Here is a 6,284-nt window from a genome sequence, read left to right as displayed (position 1 = left end):
CTACTGTTAAAAATTGAAAATGAAAAAAAATATTGATGATGACTCAATGAAATAGAAGATTTGCCAGGGGAGAATCAGATGTCCAGCCACACAGGTCTGGTAACAATTTCTTGGTAGAGTGACCATGTTCCAGGTTTATTTCTCTGCTTTAGAAGTTTAGATATTCAGGTATTGCTACCCTTGATGTGATGGGGTTTGGGTACTGAATCAGGTTAACCTGTTGTAGGAAGTCAGGGACTCCGAATGGAGGGACAGGCTGAAGCCATGGCAGAAGAATATAAATTGTGAAGATTTCATGGACATTTTTTAGTTCCCCAAATTAATACTTTTATAATTTCTTAACGCCTGTCTTTACTGCAATATCTGAACATAAATTGTGAAAATTTCATGGACATTTATCACTTCCCTAATCAATACTCTTATGATTTCCTACGCCTGTCTTTACTTTAATCTCTTAATCCCATCATCTTCATAAGCTGAGGATGTATGTCTCCTTAGGACCCTGTGATGACTGCGTTAACTGCACAAATTGTTCGTAAGGCATGTGTGTTTAAACAATATGAAATGTGGGCACCTTGAAAAAAGAACAGGATAACAGCGATGTTCAGAATCCATTAGGTCTGACTACCTGAGAGCTGGATGGAACAGAGCCATATTTCTCTTCTTACAAAAGCGAATAGGAGAAATATCGCTGAATTATTTGTCTCAGCAAGGAACAGCCCTGAGAAAGAGAATGCATTCCCAGGGATAGGTCTCTAAAATGGCCACTCTGGGAGTGTCTGTCTTATACAGTTGAAGATAAGGGATGAAATAAGCCCCGGTCTCCCGTAGCCCTCCCAGGCCTATTAGGACAAGGAAATTCGTGCCTAGTAAATTTTAGTCAGACTGGTTGTCTGCTCTCAAACCCTGTTTCCTGGTAAGATGTTATCAATGACAATGCATGCTCGAAACTTCATTAGCCATTTTAATTTTGCCCCGGTCCTGTGATCTCGCTCTGCCCCCATTTGCCTTGTGATATTTTATTGCCTTGTGAAGCATGTGATCTCTGTGACCCATACCCTATTCATACACTCCCTCCTCTTTGAAAATCACTAATAAAAACTTGCTGGTTTTGTGGCTTGAGGGGCATCACGGAACCTGCCAACATGTGATGTCTCCCCCGGACACCCTGCTTTAAAATTTCTCTCTGTTGTACTCTTTCCCTTTATTTCTCAGACTGGCTGACACTTAGGGAAAATAGAAAAGAGCCTACGTTGAATTACCAGGGGTTGGTTCCCCCAATATTAACTGAATCAATAAGAATCAAATATACAAAAAATATGATACTGATATATTAATTTATAATTATAAAATATAACTTTCACATCAATTAGCTAGATACTGGTGATCCTTGATTAGCACATATTCCTGTGGCCTAATTTTCATGAGAGATGAATTACTGTCAGAAGCTTGCTTGGTGGACATGGACATAGAATTCACAGAGCAATTTGGATGATCTTAATGACCATTGTCAAGGTGGTGTGAGAAGCAGGTTCATTTGTCTTCACTGTAGGGGGAGACCCAAATGGACAGTTTTTCTGGACAGAGCCAGATCTAAAGGTCCATAATTGCATGGCCAAGTCTTTCCTAGGCTTCTGTGCTGGAGCTCCTCCTATCCTCCTCTCGTTGCTACATACTTTCTTGTACCCTTTTTTTTTCTTTGCATTATTTCTGTGGTTATATCATTTCTTCAATCAGATTAATATAAAGTGGAACCCATTTTTCCTTTTCAAGATTACATATCTCAGCTAGGCACAGTGGCTCATGCTTGCAATCCCAGCATTTTAGGAGTCTAAGGCAGGAGGATCACATGAGGGTAGGAGTGCAAGACCAGCCTGGGCAATACAGCAAGACTACATGTCTATAACAAAACTTAAAATTAGCCGGGCATGGTGATGCATGCCTGTAGTCCCAACTAGTCTGGAGGCTGAGGTGGAAGAATCTCTTGATCCCAGGAAGTACAGATTACACTGAGCTATGATTCCATCACTGCTCTCCAGTTTGGGCAACAGAGCAAGACCCTGTCTCTAGAAGAAAAAAAAGATTACATATCTGCTCTGATTTGTATTTATTTTCTTTGGAAATGAATTTTTTAAAGGCTGTCATACATATTCCAATGTTTAATTTTGTGTGTATTTGGTGGGGATCTGCATGTGCCTCTGGCCTCCATGTACTACTGTGTCTTTATTTATTTATTTATTTATTTATTTTGAGACAGAGTTTCACTCTTGTTGCCCAGGCTGGTGTGCAATGGGGTGATCTCAGCTCACCGCAACGTCTGCCTCCTGGGTTCAAGCAATTCTCCTGCCTGAGCCTCCCGAGTAGCTGGGATTATAGGCATGCACCACCATGCCCGGCTAATTTTGTATTTTTAGTAGAAACAGGTTTTCTCCATGTTGGTCAGGCTGATCTCGAACTCCCGACCTCAGGTGATCCTCTCACCTCAGCCTTCCAAAGTGCTGGGATTATAGGCGTGAGCCACCACGCCCAGCCTTACTGTGTCTTTAAACTGTCAGCGTATCATTAACTATGTATCACTGGTGTGGACGTCTAAGTATTGTTCATTTTTATGAAATGACAATGTGCAGAGAGCACAGGAAAAGACATTTATGATGTGTTTATGATGAATTTCATAGATTTGCGGATGATCAACTATGTTATTTTTATTATAAATGTAATGAAATATTGAACATAATTTCTACTATAATATCATATATTACTTTCCAGATTTCATTTTGCTCAGTATTTCTCAAAGACTCTTAAGTTTCAGATGAGGATATTTTATTTAAAAAAAGAACTCAAGGAAAACAGATATGTGAGGCATTGCACCAAGTCGAACAATTCAGTAATGGATTCTGTCCTATACTTCTCATGCTTGGAACATGTAATTATTGAATGATTAACTAATATGCTCAGCTCTATATTAAATGGAAATCCTAAAACACACTGTTGGTAGAAAAGTGTAAACCAAAAATTATTATTTTTGTAGAAATGCAGTAATTGTGCAAATCTCAGCAAAATATATTTTCAGAGATCTTAGTTTCATTAAAATAATGTAAGATAGCACATAATACAATGTTTAGCATAAACTAGATGATCAAAAAATATTACTGTCTCCTAATATTACAAAGAAAATGTCCAACATATAATAAAAAGCATCAGTCATACCAAGAACCAAGAAAGTCACAACTTGAATGAGAAAAAGACAATCAACTGATACCAATACAGATGAATCAGGTATTGGAATTATTTGACAAGCACTTCAAAACAGCCTTCATAAAAATGCTTTAATAGCCTATTAAAAATTCTCTAAAAACGATGGGAAAAAAAAGTGAAAAATCTCAGCAAATAAATTGAAGTAATAAAAAAGAACTAAGTGCAACCTATAACGCTGAAAAACAGAACTAGGTGTGGTGGCATGCCCCTGTGTCCTAGCTATTCAGGGGGCTGATGCAGGAGGATCATTTTAACCCAGGAGTTTGAAACTGTAGTGTACTATAATCATGCCTGTGAATAGCCACCGCACTCCAGCCTGGGCAACATAGTGAGACCTCATCTCTAAAACAAAACCAAAACCAAAAGATAAACTAACAGAAATAAAACAGCAATAGTAGAATGGACAAAACAGAGGATAGCATCAGTCTTTCAGGACAATCAGTGGAATTCACTTAAATTGAACAACAGAGGGAAAAATAGAGGAAAAAATGAACAGAGGCTCAGAGACTTGTAGGATAATAACAAAATGGCCAACATTTGCATCACCAAAGTTCCATGAGAGTGGTGGTGGAAGAGAGTGAAACTGAAGGAGTACTTGAAAAAATATTTGCTGAAACTTCCCAAATTTGTTGAAAAACAGAAAACTACAGATTCAAGAATCTGAGCAAATCCCAACAGGTTAAACCCAAAGAAATCCACTCCAAGACACATCAAAATTAACTTCTTGGCCGGGCGCAGTGGCTCACACCTGTAATCCCAGCACTTTGGGAGGCCAAGGCGGGCAGATCACGAGTTCAGGAGATCAAGACCATCCTGGCTAACACGGTGAAACCCCGTCTCTACTAAAAATACAAAAAATTAGTCAGGCATGGTGGCGGGTGCCTGTAGTCCCAGCTCCTCGGGAGGCTGAGGCAGGAGAATGGCGTGAACCCAGGAGGCGGAGCTTGCAGTGAGCCGAGATCCCGCCACCGCACTCCAGCCTTGGCGACAGAGCGAGACTCCGCCTCAAAAAAAAAAAAAAAAATTACTTTTTAAAGAAAAGATCTTAAAAACCAAAGAAAAATGACACATTATCTGTAGGGTAATATCTATTTGAATGACAATTTCTCATCTGAAACCATGGAGACCAGAAGGAAGTAGCACAGCTATTTTTTTTTTTTAAACAAAGTGGGTCTCACTCTGTCACTCAGGCTGGAGTGAAGTGGCTCAATCATGCCTCACTGCAGCCTTCAACTTCTGGGCTCAAGTGATCCTCCCACCTCAGCTTCCTGAGTAGCTGGGACTACAGGTGAGCACCCATGCCCAACTAAGTTTCCTTCTCCCCCTCCCTGAGATGGGATCTTGCTATGTTGCACAGGCTGGCCTCAAACTCCTGGCCTTAAATGATTTTCCCACCTTGGACTGTGGAGTCACTGGGATTACAGGCCTGAGCCACCTCACCCAGCTGGTACAGCATTTTTTAATTGCTAAAAGAAAATAACTTTCTACTGAAAAGTTCACATTTACCAAAATTATTCTCTGGAATGAATTCTCAGATGAATGAAAAATAAAATAATTTGTTGCTTGCAGACTTATCCTTAAAGATTGGCTACAGAAAGTTCTTTAAATAGAAAATAAATGATCAAATATCTCAGAGGATTAGGAAGGAAAAAGGAACAACAGAAAGAGCAGAAATACAAACATATACAAAAGCATGTTTTATAAATCATACAATGGTATGTTTCATAAACCATGAATTTTATAAATCATATTTGATTATTGAAACAAAAATTATAGGCCAGGCACGGTGGCTCACGCCTATAATCCCAGCACTTCGGGAGGCTGAGGCAGGTGGATTACCTGAGATCAGGGTTCGAGACCAACCTGACCAACCTGGTGAAACCCCATCTCTACTAAAAAAATACAAAATTAGCCTGGCATGATGGCACATGCCTGTAATCCCAGCTACTTGAGGAGGCTGAAGCAGGAGAATTGCTTGAACCTGAGAAGCACAGATTGCAGTGAGCTGTGATTGCACCACTGCACTCCAGCCTGTGCAACAAGAGCAAAACTCCGACTCAAAAAAAAAAAAAAAATTTATAGGAATTAGTCCGAGTGGAGCAAGCGAGAGAGCTGAGTGGCTGCATGGTCACATCTCAGAAACCGGTAGCACTTGCAGCATGGCTGACCAACTGACTGAAAGGCAGATTGCAGAATTCAAAGAAGCTTGTTCACTATTTGACAAAGATGGTGATGGAACTATAACAACAAGGAATCAGGAACTGTAATGAGGTCTCTTAGGCAGAATCCCACAGAAGCAGAGTTACAGGACATGATTAATGAAGTAGATGCTGATGGTAATGGCACAGTTGACTTCCCTGAATTTCTGACAATGATGGCAAGAAAAATGAAAGACACAGACAGTGAAGAAGAAATTAGAGATGCATTCTGTGTGTTTGGTAAGGATGGCAATGGCTATATTAGTGCAATAGAACTTCACCATGTGATGAAAAACCTTGGAGACAATTTAACAGATGATGAGGTTGATGAAATGATCAGGTAACCAGATATTGATGGTGATGGTCAAGTGATCTATGAAGAGTTTGTACAAATGATAACAGCAAAGTGAACAACTTATACAGAATGTGTTAAATTTCTTGTACAAAATTGTTTATTTTCCTTTTCTTTGTTTGTAACTTATCTGTAAAAGGTTTCTCCCTACTGTTAAAAAATATGCATGTGGTGGGGCTCGGTGGCTCATGCCTGTAATCCCAGCACTTTGGGAGGCCGAGGTGGGCGGATCACGAGGTCAGGAATTCGAGACCAGCCTGGCCAATATGGTGAAAGCCCATCTCTACTAAAAATACAAAAACTAGCCAGGCATGGTAGTGGGCACCTGTAGTCCCAGGTACTCAGGAGGCTGAGACAGGAGAATCGCTTGAACCCAGGAGGCGGAGGTTGCAGTGAGCCGAGATTGTGCCACTGCACTCCAGCCTAGGAAGCAGAGCAAGACTCCATCTCAAAAAAAAAATTTTTTTTAAATAGATAGA

The 6,284-nt window shown here is 40.1% G+C and overlaps 1 pseudogene; it reads left to right on the top strand.

Moving 5' to 3' along the window:
• Window positions 1-5,414: 5,414 nt before the first annotated feature.
• Window positions 5,415-5,959, top strand: LOC100596543 (annotated as a pseudogene).
• Window positions 5,960-6,284: the final 325 nt, after the last annotated feature.

The sequence above is a fragment of the Nomascus leucogenys genome, chromosome 5, assembly GCF_006542625.1.
Source record: "Nomascus leucogenys isolate Asia chromosome 5, Asia_NLE_v1, whole genome shotgun sequence".
Taxonomy (NCBI): domain Eukaryota; kingdom Metazoa; phylum Chordata; class Mammalia; order Primates; family Hylobatidae; genus Nomascus; species Nomascus leucogenys.
The sequence above is the reverse complement of the archived record's forward strand: the minus strand, read 5'-3'. Positions and strand labels throughout refer to the sequence as shown.